Below are 27,823 nucleotides of genomic sequence, written 5' to 3'. Positions count from 1 at the left end.
CTACCGTGTGGGGCTTCAAGAGGGCCAGATTTCCAGCTAGCAGAAGCTGGTTGATCAAGTTTTGCCAATCACAGAGACCCACTCAGCAAACATGCTGTCTTTCTAGTTTCTATATGTCTTGGGGCAAAGTTGGGCAATTATATAGATAGTTGTAAAGATACATGGCCTAAGTTCTTCACAGTTATAGAATTGATGCTGAGTCTTAGGAAATAAAGGTGGAGACTGAAGAAGGGCAGAAGTGGTTTGTGAGAAAAAGTGAAACCAACATTTGCTATGATTCAGTGAATTGAAATAGTGAACATGTCTAACATACACGTTTTTAAATTAAGCTAGCCAGTCTTGCTTCTTGTTAATGTGGGGACTGTTGACTTGTTTTCTGCTGCACTCAGTTTTCAAACTAAAGGCTCAGCCTTGTGGCTCTCTCTGGAAACTCTCCCTTTATCCTGTTTCATAGAGAAACAAATGTCATTTTCCTTCTTTCTTTTTTATTAGATATTCTGTATTTACATTTGAGATGTTATCCCTTTATCCTGCCCCGCTCCCATCCTCCCTCCCCCTCCATTTGCCTTCACAAAGGTGCACTCCCTCCTAATCACCCACTCCACCCCATTGCCTTGGCATTCCTGTGAATTGGGAAAATGTGTCCTCTCTGAAACAGAAGTCTCTTCTCACAGTGATGGCAGACACTGCTATCTTTAGCTACATGCACAACTGGACCAATAGGTCTCTCAAAGTGCACAAAAAGGTTGGTGTTTTACTCCATGCGAGCTTGGAGGGTTTGGTTGGTTGGTTGGTTGAAAATGTTGTTATCTTCCCATGAAGTTGCAACTCCTTTCAGCCCCTTAGGTCCTTTCTTTAGCAACCTTATTAAAATCCCCGAGTTCAGACCATTGGTTGGCTGCAAGCATGCTCAGCTGTATCTATATGACTCTAGCATAGTCCCTGAGGGGGCATCTCTGTCTGGAGAAACCAATTTTACATTAAACAAAGTTTACAGTTCTGGAGCGAGTCCAGTTTTAATTACAGGTAAGCAGAAAGCAAGACATCAGTTAGTAGGTGGCCCATTAACCTCCACAAAATCTAAAATAAAAGGAGGTCATTTTCTTTTTGTGAATAGCAATACTTGACATTCTTTCCCAGGTTATGCATAAGTCTTTAAGGATTTTATTCCACAGTGCTGATTTTAGGCAAGAATGGCATATTACTGAAATCTGGTAAATAAAACCTTATTCATAAGCCAAAAAGCAAGTCATTAAAAAAATAGGACCAATTTCTTCACTTAAATGCAGAAGTCACTTTAATTAAGTCTATTTTGAAAGTAGGCATTTTTGTGAATTGGACCTTGGCACATGGCAATGGTACTTTCATTAGGAGAAAAAGTACGTAATAGACTGGGGGGTCAGAGACCGGATAGGAGCTTTCTCTAAGCTCAGGGGTGGGGGTTGGAGGGTCATTTGTGATAGGCAGTTATAGATTCTGATGATCAGATGAGGTTGTCATTCAAGAAAAGCACAGAGCCCAAAGTGGGCTGAATGTGGGCAATGATAATCAAGAGAAGAGATGAGTCTCAGACCTGACAGGCCACCACAGATGACCAGTGCCTGCAGCACACAGGTTGATATGAGGACTATGCAGAAGGAGACAGTGGAGTGTTCATTGCTTTAGCTCTGCTAACGTTGAAGTCCCTTCCTTTCACGTCTCTCTCAGAAGCATCTCATCCTTACAACGCACTTGCTAGCTGGTCAGCCCAACACCTGCTGTCCTTCTGGAGGTTCCCTTTGATGGCTCTCCTCGTCATCTGTATCCTAACTGTGTCATTTGTCTTTTTGCATCCTTTTAAAATGTAGCTGCTTTGTCAAGTTTCTCGTTTTCTCTGTAAGTTGCTCCTAAAAAATCAAATACCATCAAATAGAAAGAAGAAAAAGCAATATTCCCATAGACTTTCACAGAAGTAAAAATATTATTTTGTATTCATAAAATATATTGAAATGTAAGCAAGTATGGGGATTTTGTATAAGAAAAAAATCAGTGCACTTACCCCATCAAAGTCACAACCCACACCCATTTTCTCAGGAACAGGGACATCCAGGGCTTCCGCCTCTTATGCTTGGCTGCAAATGTGCTTTCACCCAGCTGTTGACTTGGATGTACCAACTAGTGTCCGTCTTTCCTAACGTTCTATAGGCTATGCCCACACTGTAGGATTCACAATTCTCCTGGGCCTTCACTGGCCAATAATGCTCTCTATTTTCAATAGGAGTGTCTCCTAAAAAGATCAGAAGGAAAAAAAAGACTCTGAACTGAGGCCGAAAGTTATCTAGAGCATCCATTGCTGAGTGGTGAATAGAGACAGACTGCAAATGTCAGGTATACCTGAACAGTGAAATTGATTTCTAATTTCTACAATCTCCAAGTATCACTTTTAATGGGTATTTTAGTGAAATTGTATATTCCAAAAATTTTTGAGTTTCTTTAAGTTCTTTTAAATTTGGCTTCTCTCTCTCAGCCTTTATCTTTGATATCGGTATCATTTTTTTTCTGCCTATAGTTTACCTTATTCACCCACTCATTTAAAGTATAAAGCTGTCAGAGAGAAACATCCTATGTTACTTATTCACTTAGATATAGACTTTTGGCAATACGTTATTGTGAGGCATTCCTACTGAATTTTTCTGAATCTAAAGAATAAGAAATATTCTGCCCTTAATATTAATAAAGGACTTTCTTGTTTTCTCCTTTATCTATTTTCATAGCCTCCTAAGAGAAATTTTGTACACCTTATTTTCTTAGAGGAGACTGATATCCTAGATGGTCCAGCAACTCCAAGGGTATAGACCAATAATATATTTTATAATTTGAGATGATCATAATGGGGTTTTAAAAAATGGTGACTGAGAAAGAATAAAAAACATTTTACAATCAGTACTACTGTTGTTGGCCACTGCCCATGTCTCCGGGTCTAGTGCCTATTGATTTAGGAGCATTGTGGACTCCAGCCTTCAACTGCTTCTTGTTTATTACAAAAGGTTCCTTTTAAAGAGTCCAGAGAAGGTAACAGACTCCTTATAGAATTTTGGAAAGATGATGATGAAAGATTTTGTAACTTTAACTTTCCAAATTTGATTAGTTATAAAGCTGGCAATTGTGTACAAATATATAGAAACACACATGTACATATTCTGACAGAGATAATTAATTCATTTTAATAAAGAGAACCATTAGGGCTGAGATTAGTTATTTGAAGTATATTAGGTAGAGATTTGTAATAATTACCTCACACCTAAAATCATTATTTTTAAAAAATAAAATTTATTATCATGGTGAACTAGCCCGAATAAATATTGATCAAATGGTACATTTTATTAGTTTGAAAGCAACTAATATAAAAGGTATAATTTTAATATTAATAATGTGAGATAAAACTTATTTTAACTTTTAAACATCCTATAGTCTTCAAAAGTTCAGTCCCTTTAAAATACCCAAATCTCTAAAAATCCCAGGTATCTTAATTGTGGGCTCCTACAAGATGTAAGACTAAGTTCTATACTCCTTTTTCCATAAGGAAAAAAAATAAAAATACAGCCATAAGATAAAATCAAAAGAACCCCAACAGTGTAAATTACATCCCCCAGACCCATATCTGAAATTCACTAACAATCTCCTGTCTTTAATAGAACTTTGACAACTAAATTTCTCCAGGTCCTTAATTCCCAACACACACAGCTCATTTCACAGTCTCAGACCAACTTCATTCTGTACACAGTAGTCATGCTCTGGTCCTTGTATTTCCAATATGCTGGAGAATCCGTAGACTTCTCCTTCACCAACGGCCTCTTAGTCTTTCTTCAAAGACTCTATTCCTGCTACATGATGCCAATCCTCAGGCTCTCGCCATAATTTTTCAATTCTTGGGTTCCCACTAAAACTGAGTCTGCACAGTCACATTGGCTGCTCTCATAGTGCCAAGTTTCAGCTAGATATTTTCCACTACCTCTTCATGCTTTCAGAACCAGTATCACCTGGGAGACCCTTACAGTGTTGGCTGCCAGCATAGGATGTGGCCTTGGCCCTCTCTGGACCACAACTTCTGTATGCTGACCATGAGAAAATACTCCTGGAAGATTTTTCTTCAGTGATGTTTGTCTTTTTGTAATCATAGTTAATGCCTTAGCCACACATATAAAGCATCTGTTATTCCAATAAAACAAAGGGTTCACTTTCATGGTACTAGTCTATTGTTACAGATGATACTTCAGCACCACCTAATCAGAAACCACCATTTTTTATAGAAAATGTCACATAAATGGCCCTGATAAAATCTTTGAAGGACTACCAAACATTCTTTTGAACTATCCCAAGCCTTGCCTTTATCATCTGTATTTCCCTCAATATTATTAAATTTGAAGCTCTCACATACAAGAGTCACATTAAGCTGCAAGAACTCAAAGTTTTCTTTTCTTTGTTCTTTTTTTTTGCCTCAACGTTCTAAGCTCCTTTAACAGAAACACACACACACACACACACACACACACACACACACACACACACACACACACACCGGCCTAAGCAATATTATCAGGATTGTCACAGTAACATCTACTCTTGGTACAGAGTCATGTCTTACAGAGCAAAAGCAACTTGAAGAGAACAGTTTTGATTTCATCTTACAGGGAGCTTATAGTTTGCCATAAGGGAAGTCAAGGCAGGAACCTGGAGGGAGGCAAGGACTGAAACAGAGGCTGATACTGTTTACTAGCTTGCTTCCCATGACTTATCCAGCTTGCTTTCTTGTATACATGTGGCTTACCACTTAAGGGGTAGCACTTTAAACAGTGAATTAGGCTCAAAATGCCCACATACTTGACTCTAGGCCAATCTGATAGAGATGTTTTTCGTTTCAGTTGAGGTTCTCTCTTCCTAGATGGCTCTGATTTATGTCAAGTCGACAAAAGACTAGTACAGTATATAATCAGCTTTGTTCAAAATATTTAAAACATTTTGTTATGGTGGACTAGTTTAGAGTAAATATTGTTCAAATGATACATAATTTTGAATGCAACCATTATAAAAAAAATAGCAAAAAAAAAAAAAAAAAAAAAAAAGCCCAGGATGTATTCTCTGACACTCAAAGATTTTTCAATAGAGAAGAGGTTGCTTCTGCTTAATTAAATATGAAACAGATTCTGAAGGGATTATTCTCAAGTCCTATCATCTTCCATCTCTTTCAGCCTCAGTGGAGTTGGTTCGGCAACACCTGATTTCGCCTTAGGCCAGAAGTAACTAACCATGGCAGCTGAGAACTCCTTGGTCAGCATTGAAGCTCACATGAGATGTGTTGAGCAGCAGAGGGAGTTCAATCAATTTCATCTCCAGGTGTACAATCTCTTTAACTCAAATTCTAGTGCCATTTAGAAGACTGTTTCAGTTTAGGCAAAACGGTGGGCCTCATATCTAGGCATCTCCTCCAGGGAAAGCTCTTTATCATGGCTGGCACTTTTGCTCAGCACCCAAATGCCTACCTAACAATATGATAACACTTTTTAGCTCCTGAACTTACAGACGTCAAGGTAAAAGCCAAAGGATGCATGAGTTCCCCATATAGCCTTCAAAATTGAGAGACTCTCTCTAAATAAGAAATCAGGTAATAAAAATGTCAAGAAAAATTAATGACTGTTCATTTCCGGAGTGTGCAATTACATTCTTTGAGGAATTCCACTTGGGCACAAGATTCCAGGTTTTCATTGATATTCTTTTAATTTAACCTCAGAAAGAAAAACCTATCATATACTTCTAGTATAAGGAACCTATAAACATAAGAATCATCGTTGTTCAACTTGAACACAGAAACTTTGCTTTATGCCATCAGACTAAATTAAATTAGCTAACAACACTCCTGTATTTATGAGAAAGAAGGAAACACAATTGTATACGGTATTGTGTTTAGAATCAGGAAAATTTATAGCTTGCTGGTGGAAACATAAAAATTCCACTTCACTATGAAAAGTTGATTATTTCCAGGAAAAACATCCTGAGTAAGCCATTCAATGTACATTCTGGAAAAGTTTTCCATTAGAATAAAACAACATTATTCATAATAGAAAAAATGTTATCTAGAGAATGTGAGAAAAATGATGCATTTTGTAGAACATGTCTCTGTTGTCATGTATAAATAATTATTAGTCAGCCATAAATAGAATAAACTCCCCATACATTGAAAAGGGGTTGAAAAGAAAATCAGAAAACTAGAAATCAAAAGCAGACATGATTTGGTTTATATAAAGGGCAGGAAGAGGTCAGACTCATCCATTTGATAGAGTCAGAATGGCGCATGGGAAGGTATTACTGATTGCCAAGTCAGTGAACAAATTGTCTTGAGTTGGTGAAAATATTCTACAAGTTGGGTAGGCTACTACAGAGTAACATTATCATAGCGTTTTATCAAAATGAATAAGAAAGATTTTTCTTTTACTATATACAAATTATATAATAGTATAAGCATAAAAATTTTAAAGCTTCCTTAGTTATAGCAGGGGAATAAGCTTTAAAAGGGAAGTTTATGTAAATACTGAAGACAAACTGAAGAAATAAGAGGCAAAGCACTCACATTTAATGCACATTTAATTGTAGAGTTTAGTTTTTTCGTTGACAGGGAAAGAGTTGCTGAATTCGTTCTAAGAACATAGGGATGGGCAGAAATCAGACTATGGATAGTGATGTATCCATTTAGATCCCTGCATTAGTTAAAGAGGATATGCCTGTAGCTCTATTCAACCACTTTAAAGGCAACATGATTTCAATATATGGGGAGAGAGGGTCTTTAACAAGACTATGTCCATAGAAGGTGCTCATGAGAAGGACAGCTGTCCAGGACAAGTTATACTATTCCCAGTAGGCTAGGATTCATTTCAGAAGGCATGTGAGGCCTTGGTTGATGAGACTCTCCCTGTACACTCTTACCACAGGTATGTTATTTTGATGAGAACTATTTGGTTTTTTACTGTGTGTCCTGCTATATAATGAGTTATAGGGCTTTAACTCATGTCATCAGTTCTGCATGAATGCCCTTCCCCCATTGAGTAATCTTGCTGCTGGCCCAAATGCTAACATTATACATAAAGAAGTGATAGGGTGAGACAGAGACCCTGGGTGTAAAACTTATCCTAACTTCACATGGGCAAAATGGGTGAGGCCAAGGTTAGTTGATATATTGTTCTTCCTGTGGAGTTCCTTTTGACTTCTGGGCCCACAATTTTTCCCCATTTTTTTCCCATAAGAGTTCTCATGCTCCATCCACTGTTGGCCATGGATGTATGCATCTGTCTGAGTCAGCTTTCTGGGTGGAACCTCTCAGAGGACAGCCATGCTTGATTCCTGTCTGCAAGTATAACGGAGTATCATTAATAGTGTTAAGGATTGGTGTCTACCCATGCATGGATTGGGTATCAAGTGGGGCCCCTTATTGATTGGCCATTCTCTTAGTCTCTGCTCCATCCCTGTCCCTGAATTTCTTGTTGAACTATCAACCAAAGAACGCACACATGCTGGATACCTAGGCCTCCCAGCACTTATGTAGCAGATGTATAGCTTGGTCTGCATCTGGAAGACAAGATCAAACAACTGGATCAGGGTTATTCCAAAAGCTGTTACCTGTACACGAAATATGTTCTTCTAGCTGGGGTGCCTTGTCTGGCTTCAGTGGGAAAGAATGCACCTAGTTTTGCAGACTTGATTGTCAGGGTAGGGGAATACTGGAGGGCGGGGGCAGAGCTCACCCACTCAGAGAAGAGGAGGGGGTGACTCGGAGAGAGACACTGAGCAGGATACAAAGTGAATATGTAAAAATAAATAATTAAAACTTAGTGAGGCTGAGAGCATTGCCTAAAGCACAGTTTCTGTATATGTGTACGTGTGTGTTCTGGGGTTGTTTGATTAGTCACACCCATGAATATTCTTGTCACAGCCTAAGAACATTTAGAATTGAAGTTTTAGTTTCTAGGCTTTCAAAATAATTGGGGTGAGCTAGCGAGACCTCTGCAGAATTCTGCGGAAAGGCCAGTGAGCTGCCCAGGGCATGAATCTCCACGGCAGCCAGCAGTCATGCTCAGCAACAAACCTCCGTACAGAGCAGCCTTTCTGTTGGAAAGTCTGGCATTTTCTAAGCCATCTAGAATGCAGACAGAAATGTCCACATCCACATACAGCTGGCGAGCAAGGTGCCATGATATAAGCAGAACCTGGTCCCTATGAAGAGAGTGGTTTTCCAGCAGGAAGGATTCTACTGTTATCTGTGAGCTCAGCCTTTTCCTAAGGTGAATGGCAGAAAATTTGCCCAAATGTAAGCTTTTGGACTGACCAGGCAATGTGCTAATCCAGCATGTGAAGGCTCAGCTTGACCTCAGCCGGAAGCCTTGAATGATGATCTCTAGGGTGTTAAACTCAAAGTGAGCCTCAAGCATGCTAGGCACAGCCACTCTACTGACAGGCTGTGTTTTCAGGTCAGAATACATTTTTTGAAAGTATTTGCTGTATAGTAGTACTCGATTCCTTCAAAGGTTTAGCAAAACTATTAACCAGAAGTTCTGATTTCTTACCTCAGGGATAATTTTGGTGAGATGGACTTGGAAAAAATGAAAATGAGAGGTTATAAGTGGTAAAATAGTCACAAAGAAGGACTCATAAGGTCTAGCCTGGGGATAAAAGAAGTTAATAAACAAATAACAGAAGGCATTGTGGGTAGAATAGATAGAACTAACTGCTCAGTGGGAATAACAGATTATGAAATCCCAATCACTGGGAATGATTTATGGTTTTTGGTTGTAGTGAGCGTGCTGGCAGGTAGCTTATTAGCTGGGTCAGGCCTATGTGGGACTTTCTCAAGGCCATAGAGCTTGTTAGTGAGCTAGATCTGGGCACTCTGAGCCCACTGTCAAGTGTGTGTTACATCACACCACACCGCCTCTGAAGACAAGTCACACACATATAGAACTCAATTCCAACAGCAGTGACGAGCACCTCTATGATGAGATGCAGTGCTACCCCACCCAGAGGCACAAAGAGAGACGGGACTTCAAGACTTCTGGAAAATGTGTTTTCTCAGTCCTTGTCACTTTCTATAGACAAGCTCACTGTCTCCCACTGACACTACACCTGACTTATATACACTTCCTTATGGGAAGGCTTCACACTTTCTTTTCTTTTGAAAAACAAACACCCATCAGCAAGTTTGACTTACATGAAGGCCCTAAAAGTCTGGAGGAACTCCTCAGGCTGTAGAAAACAGCAGTAAGAGGTGTGCTTTCTGTGAATATACACCTTAAAAGCATGACAGCGAGGGGCAAGACATTCATCCTGAGGAAGAATTTCGTTTTAGCCTTGAACTTGGAAAGCCGGGCAACTTTCATACTCCCATAATCCAATCGTGAGATAGGCAATAAAGCAAGGACTCAACCTTTTTAAAGGCAGAAAGAATGGGAAAAGGGAGGACGGGAGATGGCCAAGAAATCCCAAACTGAACATAACCAACCCATTAGTTCCATAGTTCACCTTCCAGGCCTACTGGAATGGTATTTTATGTCTCTTTGTGTGAGCTTTGTCTTCTAAAATAAAATGTTACACTCAATGCTGAACTGTAAGCAGATAAATGAATTGAATGCATTACTTTACAAGCTTTTCATTTTCATAATTGATTAACTTGGGAGTCATCTTCAGAGACATGACTGGCATCTGTCAGGGCCTGAGTTCTCTGTCAGGCAGTAGCCACTCCCCCTATGGCAGGTCTGCCAGCCCTTCCGTGTATTCCAGTGGAGTGTTAGTTAGCCCACAGCAAAGGGGATGTTTGGGATTGACTTGGGAGGCTCTAGGTCTTCTTGAGAAAGTACATTTCAATGATCACTCTCTAGTCACACTCCACTTTTTACCACTAGGGTGTGAAATAGAGGGACCTTCATGATGATTCTCTTTGCAGAATGGCTCAGTCTACTGCACAGAGAAATCAGTGATCCAAAGATGGCCCCCAGTTGCCTTTCTCTGACCCAGCAATGTGTTTGCATTTCTGCTCGCCCAGTACTTCTGACGTCACTCTAAAAGAAGATATTTTTGCCCTCTGAAGGCAAATCTTTTTCTCTATCTTCTTAGAACCCTCTATTCTGTCGATTTATGACTTATTCCTTCTTTTACTACCGCTCTCTTAGAGTTTTCAACCTTAGAGTTCAACATCATTTTCTATATTTCTACACATCCCCATCCCTCACAGCCTTTCAATCATCCAGCCTCACCTCAAACTTGGGACCCTCTTGCCTCAGCCTTTCAAACTCTGGGAGTACAAGCATGCACCACTGTACTCAATAAAAGGAATACTTTTATTTTTTTTCAAAGTATACTTTTCATTTTATTTGTCCCAGATGTGTTTTTCTTCTATCCTAAGAAAGAAAGATCTGTGCATGAACTCTGGTGGAAGCTGAGGGGCAGCAGCAGTCAAGGTGTGGGTACTCAGTTCTTCTGGGCTTCAGGATTCAATTCCTGACACTTTCTATGAATGGCACAGCTGACACTATGCAGCTTGACAGAAAGCATAGGAATCACATGAGCATCTAAGACACTTGCTTTGGAAATATCCTTGATGGCTGTCAGTGACCTCAACAGTGTTCTGAGTGTACATCTAATGGTCTTCTTAGGTGGGAATAGTTGGTGCATTAATTGGCTGGTCAAGGTCTGACCATTGTTTACCCATCTCTCTCTTTCTCTCTTTCTCCTTTCGTACTTTTTTCTGCCCCTTTTTTTCTTGTCATCTTGAAACTAAAAACCAAAAAGCAGGTACTGATAGTAGTGGTATACACACACACACACACACACACACACACACACACACACACACACACACACACACACACACATACACACACACACACACACACACACACACACACACACACACACACACATACGGGACCGTGGTGATGAAGGATTCTCTTCATCTGTGATTCTCATTCGAGATAAGGGGAAGCCCCAGGGACCCTAAAGAATGGCAGGAAGCTTCCTAGTCTCCCAGGAGATCAGGCCTATCTCATGCAGCTATAGCCCCTCACAGCGCCCTGCAGAGTGGCATAGGTGAAGATGTAATATAGACTCAAGCCTGATTGGTCACGCCCAAAGTCCTTCCTCCAGGTAGACTCAGGACAGAAGCACAGGGAGCAGAACCAGATTCCCCTTCTCTGCCTGAGCTCTTTTCCCTTCGACTGAATGCACACACCTAGCAGGACCCAGCAGAAAAGGTGGCAGAAGTCGTTCCCCCTTCTTGACCAGAGATCTCTGTGTGGTGCCTCTGGAACATAGTCCCCCATATATATTATATATATATATATATATATATATATATATATATATATATATATATATATATATATATATATATAATATATAATCAGTATATATACATAATCAGTATATAATCTATCTATCTATCTATCTATCTATCTATCTATCTATCTATCATCTATCTATCACCTATCTATCATTTATTGCTGCATATTGAAGCCAGGGTTTCCCACATGTCAGACAAGTACTTTACCAGAGAACTTAAGAACATATATTCTCTCCTATCATGATCTAAGTTCATTGTCCAGCTTCTGTGCTTTCCATCCCTAATTTTGCCCCATTCACTTTTCTTGAATGCAAACGGGCTGCTGGCCATATATTCCCAGCCATTTCTCTGAGGTCACTAAGAAGTGCTTGTTGCTTGAGCACACTCTTCAGGCCTCATCTCTCAGTCTATCCCAATTTATTCTCTGTGGGTAGGCTTTTTTTATTTTCTCTTAGATGCTGGCTTTTCTGAGTTTTGTTCTCAGGCTATTTTCTTCCTCACCAACTACTTTTCCAGATTCATCTTTATCTCTCACATCTCCAGTTTCCAGTCTCCTGTGGAAGGTTTGAACCTCTGTATTCGTGTGCACGATGCCATAATCCATCCTGGAAAGTCCAGAAGAAACTATTTCCTTGGAGTGGTCCACCACTTTTGGTTCTAACAATCTGTCTGCCTCCCCTTCTGACTAAGTTCCTGACCACTGACAGACAGGGTTTGATAAAGACATGGTAGTTATGGCTGAGTACTCTGAAATTGTTCACTCTCTCCACACTATCCAGTTGTAATAGGAGTGTCTCTGATGAACGTTGAGCAATGAGCTACTATGTGGGTACAGAAATTATATTTTCACTTTTATTCTGACTTGGGTGTTAGTGACAATTGCAAAATTATGGCTTTTTATCTGACTTTGGGAGATCTGTCTTTCACATTTTATGAAAATTGTAATTCTTGTGAAACAAAGGCCTACTACTCTAAAGGAAGCACACAGATTTGTTATATATATATATATATATATATATATATATATATATATATATATATATATATATATATATATATATATAATGCTTTCTTCTTTTCTTCCAATATATTTGTGTCAAAATATATACTATGATTTGGAAATATACATTCTAAAGCAAAATATCTCTTGAATTATAAATACATAAAATTTTTGATAAGTGGTAAACTATAGTAACCCAAAGAAACTTTACATGTTCTGAACTAGAGGGTACAAAGAACAAAAGACAATAAGAATTATAAAAATTAAAAAAAAATAGCCCAGTTCAATAACATAGAACCGAATCTGAAAATATGAATTTTTGATCTCTCAAGGTAATATTGAAACAGCCAGTTTTAGAAAAAACACTGACAAGAGCTCAGCCTTCTGCCTAGAATTAATTTTAACATCCAGGCAGACATGATGCTGGAGAGGCCAAGAGTTCTACATCTAGGTCCACAGGCAGCAGGAAGAAGAGAGAGTCACCTCAAAGCACACCCATAATGAGACACTTGTCCCAAAGCTACAGGAACCCCAACAAGGCCATACAGTCGAAGCCTTTCACATAGTGCCATTATCTGGTGAGCAAGCATTTAAATTTACAATTCCCTTTTCTGAGTAACTGCCAGTCATTTCCAGAGTGGTTGTACCAGATTTCAATTCCATCACCAAAGGAGGAGAGTTCCTCTTTCTCCACATCCTTGCCAGTATCTTATGTCAGCTGAGTTTCTGATTTTAGCCATTCTGACTGGTGTGAGATGGAATCTAAGGGTCATTTTGATGTGCTTTTCCCTGATGACTAAGGATGTTGAACATTTCTGTACTACTACTAGCCAACTATCCAAAAGATGCTCCAACATATAACAAGGGCACATACTCCACCACATTTAAAGTAGCATCATTCATAATAGCCCGATGCTGGAAATAAGCCAAATTGTGATGTCATAGGATACATGAAAACTCTAAGACCATTGTAATGTCACAGAATACATGGAAACACACATCACCTCTTTGAGCTAGAACTGTTTAAATGGTATTTATCATATAACTTAAAGACTCTGGTATCTAGGAAAAGGGATATTGGCTTTTTTCTTGCTTTATTTGGGGAAATATTTGACAAGGTGTCATAATTTCATTATTTCAATCTGATTTTATCTCTGCAGTGCTTAGATGGTTCAATTGCTGGCTTTATCAGATATTCTGAATATGAGTTGTTGATAAAGTGCCACATCAGATTTTCACAGGCAAAATTCTTTCCCATGTATTCTCTCTTCTGAGTACAAGTGGGGATTTCAGGTTCACAGGAGTCTATGACTTGCAAAACTGGATATTGTTCATTTAAATATTACTTGAAAAAAACATATAGGTTGATATTTGAAGTCCTACCATTTTCTTAAATAATTCTTGGTGTGAAAATCCTGGGCATAGAAGCATAATTGAAATTGATACAAAAATCTCAGTGCCTCATAATGTACTTCTCATTTAAGTATCTTTATCTATGTTAGTTTTCTCTAATTCTCAATGGCAAAGCACTAGATGATAATAAAACATCAGTAGGCGATGATGTTATTTGACAGACATCTTAAGAAGTACAAAGACATTTTACAACTCAATGAAGTTATGTTAGCATGTTTAGTTTTCTACTTGAGAATTATTTTTTCCCTCCCTGTTTTCTGTAAGACAGGGTCTTGCTACGTAGAACAGGCTAGCCTTGACTTCACAGTCCTGTGGGTTAACTATTAGAGTACTGGAATTTCAGGATATGCTACCACATGTCCTTGGAAACAAGCCATGTAATGCAATTTCTAGCCTATAGGAGAATGCTGTTGGTCTCTGAGGAAGTCTCACTGGACAAAATTCTTATATTTTGTCAACTCACATGATGAAGTCATTTAACATGGACACTGGGACAACCTACCTCATGTTGCTAACCAGTGCTTACTTCTACAATGAGATGGTATGCAATAATGGCACCCATGGAAAACATGTGCTTGCCAGGAGACAGCATCCCTGGAAACCTTCATTAGAAAATGAGTGAGTAAAATACGGAGCTATGATATTGTTCTTTCTTTCTTTTTTTTTTTTTTTTTTTTAAGATTTATTTATTTTACGTATGTGAGTACAGGGTTGCTGTCTTCAGACACACCAGAAGAGGGCATCAGATCTCATTACAGATGGTTGGGAGCCACCATGTGGTTGCTGGGATTTGAACTCATGACTTCTGGAAGAACAGTCAGTGCTCTTAACCACTGAGCCATCTCTCCAGCCTATGATATTGTTCTTAAGGAATTGACTCAATATCTTGAAACCTGGACTTTGTCTATGTGCAGTTAACATGAGTAACTTCACTCTGTAACAACACAAAGCTAACACAGAAGTGAGATGACACAATCAGAAAGGTCCGGCCTAACTTGGAGCCTGGTCTCAGCCCACAGGGTTTACAATAAGCAAACTGCCCTACACAGTGTTGGACACTTTTCTTTTCTTTCAGGAATTGAAACCAAAGAATCGGTCGTTGGAATAAAAGCTTCCTAGTCTTGGTTGTTCACTTGCATTTTGATTTTTATTGATGGTTCCTTTTTACTGATCTCCTTCCCCCATTCTTTTAGGAGTAACAAACCAAGGAGAATTTGGCATGACTTGAACTCATTTCTGCTTCTACAGGAAATTCTAATCTAGATAGCTTGTTAGCTAATGAGACAGAGCATTATTCTACCTGTCAAGATCACATTTCTGAGAACCAAATTCCAGAAATATCCTTCACTTCACCTTGTGTGTTCTGTGGTTATGAATTCCTTTGAAGTGGGGTATTCTGACAGGAGGTGGGGGTGGCTCCATGCTCACTGGCTAGGCTTCACTGAACTGGGGATTGTTGGATTTAGTCTGCTGCTATATATTGTAATGCTAAGTGTAGATCCCCAAGACCTGGTTGCCCTAGAGAGTCCACACAGAGACCCAGGTGACATATGACCTTGCCCCCAAGTTATTTCTGATTGGTGAATAAAGATGCTTCTATCTTTGAAGAATTAAGTGGGGCTTGGTGTTTCTGGCCTTGGGGTCTCAGGAGACCACCAAGGAGAAGAAGGTGGGAAGAGAAGTAAATCCACCATAGATTAGGAGTTAAGAAAGCATGGCCCTCAGAGTTAGCCAATTGGAGTTAAGAGCAGCCCAGATGAAACATTTTAAGTAATAACTTGGGGTTATTAATAGGAAATAGATTTTACTAGCAGAGAGAATAGATAGCTGCTCAGCATTAGTGCTGATAAAGGTTGTGTGTATGTTTTATTTGGGAACTGCATGGTCAAAGGCAGGGTTGCAACCCCAGATTGAGATTAAAGTTTTTGACAAGGGAGATTGGGGGAAATCAAGCTGTGAGGGATGTTTGTTTTTTATCATGGACCTGTGTCAGGATGGTCAGGTGCACTTGACATCTTAGAGATGGTCATGGTTCCTCTTTTGATAACGAGAGCAGTTTCAAAAACAAGTTTCTCAACATCAATTGGTGCATATAAAGTAAGTTGTGGTGAGCCACGAGGAGGCTCAGATACACTTTCACTCTGCTTTGAATGATAATATATGATGGGTGACTAGGGCTGCACAGGAGAAACTTGTCACTTTAAAAGCAGTTTGACACCTCGAGAGGGAAATCTTTTTTTTCATTAATTTATCTGTATGTTACATCCTGAGCACTGTGCCCCTCACAGTACCGTCCTCTTAGAGACCCTTCTCCCAGGACCCCTAGGAAAATCTTTCTGAATGAACAGTGCCACATGACAAAAAGGAGGATTTGAATCCAGATGGTCCCTGCAGCCACTCCCCCTGTTTTCTAGAATAGATCTTCAGTCTTCCAGATTCCTGCCATCTGAACTGATCACAGCGATGGCTACCAGGAGGTATTTGTCCTGAGAACCTTGTGTGACCCTCAAGGTCTGACCAGTGAGGTGAGAAAGGAGGTGCTATGTATATATTCTGTGTTAGTTCCATAAAAAGAAAACAACTTTCCCCCATCTGTTCCTTCCTCTCTATTTGCCTCTATGACACAAACCACAGGAAGACACCAGGGTCAGCCTGGTAGTGAAATTTTAAATTTTATGTGGTTGAACTTCCGATTTTGAAGATTTTTTTTCCCTTAATGACTCAGTTTTAACCAAAGCAATGTTAACAAAGTTCATGTTTGTTAGAGAGCTATGAGGTTAGCTTGATTACAAAGGTTGACTTTTAGAATTTAATCTTCAAGGACATTGAATTTATGCTCATGTTTACCTCAAGATAACATGGTACACAAATAAATCATATCATCAGCACAAGAGTTGAAATTAGAATATTCTAGTCATTAATGTTCTTATTATTTAAGATATCAGAGAAGTAACTCAGGCTCCATGGCATAAACCAGCAGGCATGGGAAGGAATGGACTTCACTTTACCAGGCCCAGGCCTCACTGCACACTGGGGGGCAGGCACTGGAGAGCTGTTAAGACTTAAGTGCAGAGGAGAAACTTCTGTTCATTATCACTTTGTGCCTTGTGTCTGTCTCTCTCCCTGAGTAGCACCCACCAGGAGGTGTTTGCTCCCTTCCCTCCTGTTCATCCTGCTTGTCTTATTCAGAGTGCTTAGGACAAACTGGCCTTAAATTTTCTGCCATTGCTTCAAGGTGAACATATCACAGAACGTCCTCTTTCTTCTTCTTTTTCTTTTAAAAAAAGAATAGAATAGAATTTATTAGGGTACAGGAAGGAAAGTTGAGACAAAGGTAGGGACAGAGAAGGAGAAGAGGAGTAGAAGCTAGCCATGAGCTCATGGAGAGAAAGGAGGGGAATGGAGAGGCAGGAAGATGGCAAGAAGAGAGAGAACACCCTCTTCTAATGGTAACTGCCTGCTCTTTCTCTAATGTTTGCTTGTCTGTAGTGCATACTTTTTATCCCAATATATCTGAGATTATGTTTGACTTTTTCTTCAATTTTCTTTCCTTTTGTCTTTAAACTACTTTTTCAGATTTTAGGCACTGCCCTTGTGTGTCTACCATCTTAGTTCCAAACTACAATCAACATATCATGACTTCCAGAGCATCTGCAATCTTTTAATTGGTACAAAAAATTCTTGGAAATACAAGATTAAATGAATTGCTATAAAACCTGCTTTTAGTACACTGCTTCCTCTCTCTGTCCATACATGAATGTACATATCACACACACACACACACACAGAGACAGACACACACACACACACACAGACACACACACAATATGTATGTATATTTCACTTTCTTGTTATCTATGTATGAAACATGTCATCCTCATTAGATCTTTTACAATGTGAGTGTAATAAAATATGATCAAAGGTGATAATTCATAACAGAGTTTTGTGCCTCATAGACATGTGTCAAATTCTAGGTCTAATATATATATACATATATATATATCTCAGTGTATGGCCATTTAAAAATCTCCATTTATTGTTTTTCAAATGATTTTAATGCCTCTCTCTTGTAAAGTGGAGTATATATGTAAGATATACACAAGAGACATGTAGTGTATGTCTTCGTGGTTGTTTCTCAGCACACACTCTCTGTTCCCATTCTTGCATTTGATCCCTCAGGCTCTGGGCTGTGGCTTCCGTTCTTTTCCAGTGACTTACAAATAACTTCCTTTTCAATTTCCATAACCCATACTTCCTTTCTAGTCTCCTCTGAATTCTCATTGTGTCCATAATTGATGAATATGCTTTCTTTTCTGTCTTTAGCTACAGCAGAATTGAAACATTTGATGGGCAGAATTTTGCATTTCTTTCATATTTTCTCCAACATCTGTGTAGCTTTAGTTGCACGTCACTCAGCACCTACTAAAATAGATGGAATTTTAAATATTATAAAATGGCCTTCAAACACCCTATTTTTGAGTGAAATTCCTGAACACATGTCCTCAAGTAGCCTTGGCATGTTTCAGTCCACACTCAGACTCTTCCTTACACAATTTTCAACACAGCAGGACAAAACCTGCCAATGACTCATGACATTGTGGTTAAACAGGTAAAACAAGAATTGAGGCTTAGGGCTAAAAGGTCAAGAAGTCAGAAAGGAGAAGAAAGGATGTGAGAGAGAAAAAAGCAGAGGTAAGAGGTGTCTGCAGCCAAGACCAGGCCCTGTGTTGAATCTTTGAGATCAGTGCCAAGTTCCAGGAAAAGGCTGATATATAGACACTGTAGTACGTTAACAAACCTTTAAATGTATTCTATGATTGTCGCATTAATCAATTTATTTATTCACTTTATATCCTGGTCACTGTGCCTCCTCCACATCACACAGTTACTCCCCCATTCTCCTCTCTTCTGAGAATGTAGAAGTCCCTCCTGAGTGTGTCCCTACTGTGGCACATCAAGTCTCTGCAGGATTCCTTAGGCACATCCTCTACCACTGAGGCCAGACAAGGTAGTCCAGTTAGGGGAATGAGATCCACAGACAGGCAACAACCTTAGAGACAGCCCCCTGCTTCAGGTATTGAGGGGACCCACATGAAGACTGAGCTGAACCTCAGATCAGCCCCTGTATGTTCTTTCATTGGTGGTTCATTCTGAGAACCCCTAAGGGTCAGGTTAGTTAACTAACTCTGTTTGTCTTCCTGTAGGGTTCATATTCCACTGGGGCCATCTGACCTTCCCAACTCTTCTGTTAGTCTCTGAGCTCTGTCCAGTGTTTGACTGTGGGTCTCTGCATCTGTTTCAGTCAAAAGACAGTTAATATTCTTATTAACTTTGATAATTTTATATAATAAATTTTGATCATGCATCTCCTTAACTCCTCCCACTGATCCCAATTTAACAAACTTTAATAATTGGTACACATTTAAACAGTTTATTAGATGTCAAGGTTTATTATGTGAGTGAGTATTCTAGTTGCTGTTGACTGAGATACAGAGTGATCCTGGGCATCCCAGAGAAGTTTGTCCTGGTACTGAGGCTCCCTGCCCAGCTCCACAGCCTCCTCCAACACTACAGACCTATGGCTGAGTTATGTAACTTGACAGGCTCCCTTATCTTAAGGCTACGAAGTTTCCAGTAATTATCACAAAGTTTGCCATTTTGTGATTCATGTGTTGAAGCTCAAAACCTCCCTTGTTACTATATTTAAAGTGGAAAGGTAATTAATGCAAAAGGATGATAAGGGTGGGTCACTGATCTAAACCATTAGTAACTTTGTGAGGCTTTGGGATGTCCTCCTTTTCTCCCCCCTTCTCTTTTGTTCCCCCCTGCTACATGAGGACACAACAGGAAGGCAATGGTCTTTCTGTCAACCAGCAGGTAAGAAGGTTTATAGGGGGGAAAGGTGAAATATCAATTTTTGGCTTCTAGCTCTATGAGAAAGTATATTTTAAAGATTTACGTGACCCAACCTAAAGTATCTGAGGTGGGAGCTTGTGGAGACTAAACTGTGGAAATGGTTTCTTCCTCCCTTCTTTTCTTCCTTTTTCTTCCTTCATTCCTTCCTTTCTCTTTCCCTTCCTTCCTTCCTTTCTTCCTTCTTTCCTTCCTTCATTCCTTCCTTCCTTCCTTCCTTTCTTCTTTTGTTTTTTTTCACTTTCTATTATTTTCTGTTTTCATTTTTCCTCCTTCTTGGAGACAGGATCAATGGCTAGCTGGAAACTCCCTAGCATACCAGGCTGGCCTCAAACTCAGAAATATGTATGTCCTTGCCTCCTGAGTTCTGGGATTAAAGGCAAGAGCCATCATTCTCACCAGCACAGGTTTTCAAGAGTCTTTTCTTTTGTAATTCCTGATGACTTCCAAGGGTTTTAACCCTGACTTTATTTCTCTGAGATCATGTCTCTATATTTTGCTTTAGTAATTTCTCAGTATCCTGTTGTCTCTTTGATACTTTTAAAAACTAAGAACTACTGTTATTACTTTGTTTATTTTCACTGAGAGTTTAATATAAATTACTTGGACTGTGGTTATTATAAAGAAGTAAATGCAAAAACTGACGTTCAGAACAAGATGTTCATCCAGAAAAAACCACACATGAATTCAATCTGACCTTTTTATTTTTTCTTCTTTTCTTCTTTCTCCTTCTCTCCCTGTTTTTTTACTACCCCATCCTGTCTTTCTTTTCCACTTTCAGAGACTGATATGGATTTATTATAATTTAAGAGGACTTAATGTTGAGATATAAATGAACTCATTGCTTTCGGACTTATTTGCCTTTCTCTCTTGTTTATCCTTGGTTCACACTATTCTCTGCCCTAAAAACATTAATTACTAATGAGATAAAAGAAGAAATATCGATAAGGACTGTTGGTATCACACACTTTATACAGCAGGCATTAAAAAAGAGTTTAAAAAAATCATGAACCCAGGTGACAAAATTATGAAATTAGTCTGTAAAATAGCACTTACCTGAGGCGACCTCATTAATCCTCACAACACGATCTCAACATCTCTGCTTCATAATGGCTGCAATTTACCAGTGGGAAGTAAATAACTTCACTAACAACTTCATTTTAAAATCTCTACTCTTTGGCTCCCCTGTCTGTGGGCACATGCCTGGGCCACCTCTTCATGTTGAAAGTTTTGTGGATTATGTAAGCCATACATTATGCCAGCTGGCTGTGGCTGCCATAACAAAGGTCACTGATTGGGTGGCTTAAAGTACAGTAAGTTATGTCCTTACTCGTCTGAAGGCTTGAAGTCCAAGGTCAAAGAGCTGTCATTTGGTTGCTTTTGGATTTTGCTCTATGACTGGCAAAATGTTTAGATGTTTACATTCTAAACTGTATCTGCCTTGTTTCTCCTGCTGTCTGGGTGTGATCTGTGTTCAATAACCTCTCCTATTGGCTCAGGACCTACTCTAAATGTCCCAATAGTAGTTTATTCACCTCTTTCAAGGTCAGGTTCTGATATTCCAGGGATTAGGCCTTTGTCATAGGAATTTTAAGGAAACACAATTCACTTTGGAACATTTAGGAGCCAGATTATGTTAGCACTCTTGGAAGAGCACTGTGAGGGGTGGTAATCAAGGATTAAAGGTGTAAAGGTTGTGTTTAAAGAGACAGTGTTAGGATGGTACTTAAGTGTCTAGGACAAAAGTTTTTCACATAGTCTGTTATGAAATCTTATATATATGTATGTGTGTCATGAAATATATATTTCAGAATGGGTTATGTGAGAAATATATGAATTATACATTTATATATGTGTGTAAATGTATATGTAGAAATTTATTTTAAAAAGCAGGCCCATAGCACACCATTATCTTTTGTTAAATGTAGGCTATTGTATTAAGAACCTTCTTCATTTTTATGGACAACTATCCCAATTGTCCACAGTCACTTAAAGTATTACATAAGTAGCTGACTTGTACACTGAACTGGGTGCTTGTGTGTAACTGTGCTTTGAAATTAAAATGAGACATTTTAATGATATTACCATAAAACTACCTAATCAAAAATTGACAGAGACCAGATAGTTTCAGATTTCTAAAAAGGGTTAGTAAAAATATTTATCATACATTTCCTTGTGTTAAAGTTTGCTTATGTGCCTCATTAGCATTTCTAAGTCATTATCTACTATCAAGTCAGCAGTGATGCCTGCCAGGGTTGGACCTTTGTCTCTGACTTCACTGCCCTTTGGCATAGAAGACCCATATGCAGAGCCTGTAGAAACCTGTATCCCGTATGACCTTTTACCCCATTCTAGCAATTGCAGAGTGAGTGTTTTATTAAGAAAGCTAGGGGAGATTATTTTTATAATTTAAATTAAAGTTTCCCATAGAATAAGACATTTAAACATTTACTTCTCTTTTTTTTTTTTTTTTTTGAAGGATCACAGAGCCTTCAGGAGGTATGGCCTCCTTGGGAAAAGTAGCTGTTGGTGTGCTGTTTAACCTGGCACACCTCTGGGTGACATCAGCTTCTTCACCCTGGATCCAGCTGCTTCATGATTCTACTACCCCAGGCCTGTCTTCTCCACCAGACTGGCCTCTGAGCCCCGACGACATAACCCTTCTGGTCTTACGTTTCTCCTTTCAAGTGATAAGAAAATGCCAACAGACCCAGCAAGGTAAGCTGTCCACATCATCATCAATATGAAGCAAGAAAAATGACCAGAACTAGGAGAAGACAACTGTGACGGCCTCTGACAGGTACATATAAGGAAGAAAACCCACTGTAGTAACCTGAAGCTTTATAGTCAAATACATTTTACAGCCAGAATCAAAAAAGCATATGATTCTCAGGGTTGGAAGGTGTGTTGACCTGTGCCACTGTAAGGCCTCCGAGGAGTAGACAAGAGCCCAGAGTGACTCATGGCTTTGCTGTCATTTCAAAAGTTAATATTCTCTTTTGTTTCTACTGTCAAGGTTTAGGGATACCTGTGTTGTCACAGGACATTTCGAGTTCAGGTAAAAAGCCTTCCAATGGCTACACCCAGGGAAAGGACAATACCGTGTTACGACATACTTTGAGAGCAATGGGAAATCACCGCATATCTGAACTTGAGTGAGGAGTAGCCAGTGAGCATGGGTCCGTAACACACAAGAGGAAGCAGTGGCTATGCAGGCATACACAGCTTGTTTTAAAGTGTGAGCGGGGCGCGACTTCAGATGTGAGTCTAGAGGACTTTCTGAGCTTGAAGCATTCTCTTGCTTTTTGATGCTGTAGCATTTCAGCTGAAAGCATTCAGGGATGGGGTTTTGAAATCAGTGTGCAGTGGATAAGCTGGAGTCCCCAAATACACAAGCCACTTAGATGCTTCTGGGAGGGATTTGTTTTATTCAGGGCAACTGGAAGTAGAAGTTTTCTGGATGGGTTGCTGTCTATTGCTTCATTGGGGTCACTGCCTGACTACAGGAGGTGGCCTCTTCAGGTTCCACATCCCCATTGCTATGAGTCTCAGATAAGGTCATTGCACCATTCCCATCTCTGGTGCATGCTCAGGAATACCCCACGACGACTTCCACCAACTGCCCATATCCTTTCACAATCTTGGCCATTTGGCCCTCTCTCTTGTCCCTCCTTATGCCTGATCCTGACCCACCCATTCCAAGCTCCAGTTCCTGGCTCCCACCTATGGACTTTGCAGAATTACTAGTTGTTTTTTGACCAGTGTCTTGGTAATGCATGGCTTTGGTCGGGTTAACGAGCCAACAAACACTGTACCAATCGTTATCTATAGAAAAGGTTTCATGTCTTGTCTCTGTTTCAGAGCAATAATAAGAGCAGCATTTCAAATCCAACCTCTAACCTTTAGACTGGGTAGAAGTCACCTGCCCCAGTTTTAAACAGAATCTTGTTGTCTGGTGCAGTAATTAATCTAGGATATAGATTCAGTTCAAACATCACCCTCATTAGCGAGGGTAAGAAAAAGCATGTAGACTGTGGTTTCGATGCTGCTAATCCTGAAAGCTCAGAAACCACATTGGAAATAAATTCTTCCACAAGAAGAAAAAAGACATGGTTGGGATAGAAGTTGAGGAATTAGGCGGTTAGAGCAGAAGCCCTTGGCTTTTGCAATGGCTGTAAAGCAGGCAAGCCATTATGATGGATAGTGGAGATCAGCTCTGCGCTGGCTTTTACTTGTGTAAAAGTGGGCACATGAAAAACACAATTTTATTCGTATAGGAAAAGGGGACACTGATTTACAAGTAGTCTTCTGCCCTGAGCACCCACCCATGTGGTCAGTAGTATTTTCCCCTTAGAATCCAGAACATGGGCTCCTGCTATTCTGGCACTAAATAGCTCCCCTTTGTTTGTGTCGTTTCATGCAGAGAAATTGCTCCATTAACTAAAGAAAAGAAAACAGTAAAGCCTAAAGGTAAGGCAGTAACTAAAGAGAACGGGACACAGAGGAAGACCATTTTGGAAACAAATGAAGTAGGTCAGGTTAAGGTTGTCATTTCTCACAAGATCTCTGCAGATGTAGATGGCTTTTACTTGAAGCTTTTTTGGTAATGTCCTTTCTCACTGAAAACAAGACAAAACAAAATTACAACAACAGCAAAACCCTTTAAAACAAAACCAACTAAACAACTCAACAATCAACATCCTACCCCAAAATTCCTAAAAATGTTTTATGTATCTATTTACCCATTACTTTTCATTTATGAATTAGTTTCACTCTAATTCATTCCATTTACAGTCCTGCTAATGGCTCAATTATGTTTCATTTGACATCAATCAATGTAGAAAATAGAGAAACAAAGGACTCAGGCAATAGTCCTTACATAAACATTCAGAGATTGGACAGGTTCCTTAAAAATCCCTGAGGAGTTTGTGGGAAAACACAGCTAACCACAAAGCCATTCCTGGAATATTTCCTCTTGTCTGGCTCTGGATGATTCTTGGTTGTCACATGGCCTTGGAGAAATGCATGACCGTGTTTCCTTGTGCAGGGGCTACTTCCCATGGTGCCGGCCACAGCCCTCTAGCTGACCTCTGAGGAAGGGTGACACTAACTTCCTGACTTAGCTAGCAACATCTTTGATTAGTCTTTTAAAGAAGAAATCTCAGGGAATGGACAAGCAGTCAAAGAAGGAAGGAGAAGAGTTTTTAACAAAATGAAAAGAGGAAGCAGTTTTGGTGAGTAGAAGAGCACAGAGAGAAGCAGATTCTGATCTGCCCCATTTATTCCGGACCAGATTTTCAATACAGAGAGGGGTTGTTCCAGAATGTGTGTTGAGCAAATCAGCTATTCATGCTGGATCTAGTGAAAGGGTGTCCAATTCTGTCTTCAGGCAACATTTACAGAAGGAAACAGCCAAATTCAAGTATTTTTAAGACACACACACACACACACACACAAATGGCATGTGAGCACACATGCACACATGTTTGCACAAGTGCACATAGGCATGCAGGCAAATGTAGTGAATGAACACAAGTATCTAAAATGATACCTTATCCAATCCAAACTATAGAAAATCTTCAAAGGGTAGACCAAAATTAGACTGGAATTTCAGGTGATACATTCCTACCTAATTGCATACTCAGTTGTTTAACAAATACAGCCTTAACAACTGTGCTAAAAAAACTCAGTTGGCTTAGAAAGCTTTGCTTCTCTAGTCACCATGTTGTATCTCTCGTGTTCTAAAAGGAAAACTCAAGAACAAGTGGGTGTCAGTGATACCAGAACATGATGTAATACTGAAAGAGGCCTCCAAATAAGGTTGCTTGGGACAGTCCTTTAGGATTAAGTCATTTTTTTTTGGAAAAAAAACACAAAACAAACAAACAAAAAAAAAAAAAAAAACAGTTGGTATGCTTTGATTCTTCTTAAGATTAAAAAAATCTAAATATATAAAAAAACATTATGAAGTAATGTCATCATGAATGCATGAATGTATTTACCTAACTCCTTAGGCTCTGTCCATCGGAGGACAGCCTGTTCTCTGACATGTGTGTGCCTGTCTTTGGAATCCACAACACATTCCAGGAAAATGATATCCTAACTGGCTTGGCTGTTTACTCTGATGAGAGATTACTTGAACCTCATTTCTGTCCTCCCCAGTTTGTTTACGTTGAAGCAAAACATTCTCACACAGGAAAGGACTCCCTCCTCTTTCTCAGTGTTGGAAAGTTCCTCTTTCCAGGGTCAGCAACTTTGTGTCTGCAAAGTTAATTAACAGGAGATTGAACCCCAGTCCTTCAGGCTTCATGTCTACATCCACAATCTTTGGCAAGAACAGAGTACTACCACAGACACAGAATGAGATGTGCCAGTAATAAAAGCCTAACTATAATGGTGTTCTCAGCTTGCTTTCTTGTGATGCCATAAAGTTCTTATCACAACCACTTTTGAAGATCTGAGAGAATACTCTGTGGGAAAAAGTAGAATAGTTGAGGATTAAAATTTTCACCCAGGTGCTGAGACATCTTACCTCACCTGCCCTCTGTCCCCACTCTTGCTGTGATAGAAAAGCTTTTATATCTGAAGAGATCTGTGTCAATCATCAGGCAAGGTGGATCAATTATCTGAGCTTCAACCATTCAGAAACTGTTTTAGATTGACAACTTGCATCACTCGAATTCACAGCTGACCATGTGACACAGTTTCAGTCTACTATGTTTCAGAGCATTGGCTTTTGCTCTACTTTGGTAGTCACTAAACACTTTCCGTGGCCACAGAGCGGTGGCCCTGTCGTTTTGCTGAATGGTAATGTACTAAAAAGTGCAGACAGCATATGGGACTTTAAAGATATTTGAAACAATATTTGTATATAATTGATTAAATTATAAATGTTAGTAAACTTTATTTCACTTCTTTCTCTTTTAGTTTGCTAAGTGTGACTGAATTTTAGTCAGCAATAAGTCTAAAATCATACCAATAGTTCACATTTTTCTTCTTTTGAGTTGTGTTTTCTGAATGTCTGGGAAGTAGACACTACAGAGAGACATTAAACTATGTTTTGTGCTTTTATATAACCTTTGAATACTCTAGAATATTATAGAATACTTAGATATAATACCCTTAATCTCCACAAACCTTTGTGAGGAGACTAAGAAATGCCTCTCACTAGGTTCCCAAGAAAAAAGGACATCAACAGAGTATCATCTTGACTGTGATTCATAAGCTAAAAAACATTTGGGGTTCATGCTTCACTGGGAAAAATGCTCAGGTTCAGCTTTTTTCCTTCCTCAGTGTTAAGTTACAAAACAAAAATCTTGAGGTAGGATGGAGGAGGGAGGGCAAGGTCACAATTTTAAAGAGTCAGTACCTAATAGAAAAGAGCCTCAGAAAATGGTTTGCTAAAAGATGTGGAGATTTAGGCAAAATTACTATCATCTTTGTATTGGGCCATAACGCAGTAGAATTTAACTTCTGGTTGTTGTGACAAGAGTTCCGTTCTACTATGGAAAGGCTCGTGCAAACGTCAGGAGTGGGTGAAGTAGGTGGATAGAGAGTGCTCTGGGAGGGTGGGGCAACTCAAAGATCCAAACATGTAAGGAAAGTGTGCAAATTTTATCTTGCTGCACAAATTAGAATGTGCTGGGATTAAGGATTCAGTAGCTCCCAGAATTTGGCGTAGGCATAAAATCCAGAGTCCTGGTGGAAGTAGGTGACAGTGTTATTGTGTGGATCCCCACAAGTTGTTTTACTCAGCCAAAGTTTAGCCTCTGATCTACTTTAATATTACTTAGTTGTGATCCCGTGAGGTTCTTGTGTTGGTCTGACCCTCCTGGCACTAATAGGAGTGAATACCATTTGATTAAGGAAAGAATGGGTCAAAGTCAGATTCAGATAACCATTGCAAATTTCAATATAAAACACCAGCAGGAGGACTGGGGAGATAGCTCAGTTATCATGAAGACCAGAGTACAATCCCCAGAATCTGAGTAAAGAAACAGGCTCTGGTGGTTCTGTGCTTGTAATCCTAGTGTTAAGGAGGCAGAGACATAGCCCCAGGGCACACCGGCCAGCCAATCTAGCCTTATCAAGGAACCCTAAGATTCACAGAGGGTACAGATCACAAGGTACAGAGCTCC

The sequence above is a fragment of the Micromys minutus genome (assembly GCF_963924665.1).
Source record: "Micromys minutus genome assembly, chromosome: 25".
NCBI lineage: Eukaryota > Metazoa > Chordata > Mammalia > Rodentia > Muridae > Micromys > Micromys minutus.
This window is presented reverse-complemented; position numbering follows the sequence as displayed.